Here is a 604-nt window from a genome sequence, read left to right as displayed (position 1 = left end):
AAAAAAAAACATACACACACATGTGTGTAACAACCTGTTTTAACTTTGTTTTCAGTACTATAAATTATTCAGAATTTCTTGAAAATTTATATGAAGTTCAATGGACAATGAACACTATCATGAAAAAAATGAGGTCAAGACGCTTCAACATATCCATATGAGGAGCGTATTATATCAGTAGGGTTTAAAGTACTCCTTAAGATCAAATTTCAAAAAAATAAGCGCGAAGCGCGACTATGTTTCCTAATCATATAATAATTTGAATAGAAAAGTTGATATTATTTGTTATAACTATTATTAATTTATTTTGTAGCCTTTTACATTCTTTTGATCTTAACATATTTGTTAATTTTTCTGCCTCCTCCTTCGTCCTTTTTTTAATATTTTATTTTTATGAAATTTAATGACTTAATGTAGATATATTGTCATATATTCATTATTTGTTTTGTTATTAAATTGTGTATGAAAGTTTAATATATGGTTTTTTTTTCTTAAATGCACATTTTTTATGTTTTTTTTTTTACATTTTTATGATCTCTTTTTTATTTAAATTTTCATAATTACAAAAATACAATTCCACAAAAAGTATCTAAAAAGCAATTAA

This window comes from Humulus lupulus, chromosome 1 (genome assembly GCF_963169125.1).
Source record: "Humulus lupulus chromosome 1, drHumLupu1.1, whole genome shotgun sequence".
In the NCBI taxonomy this organism is placed as follows: Eukaryota; Viridiplantae; Streptophyta; class Magnoliopsida; order Rosales; family Cannabaceae; genus Humulus; species Humulus lupulus.
The sequence above is the reverse complement of the archived record's forward strand: the minus strand, read 5'-3'. Positions refer to the sequence as shown.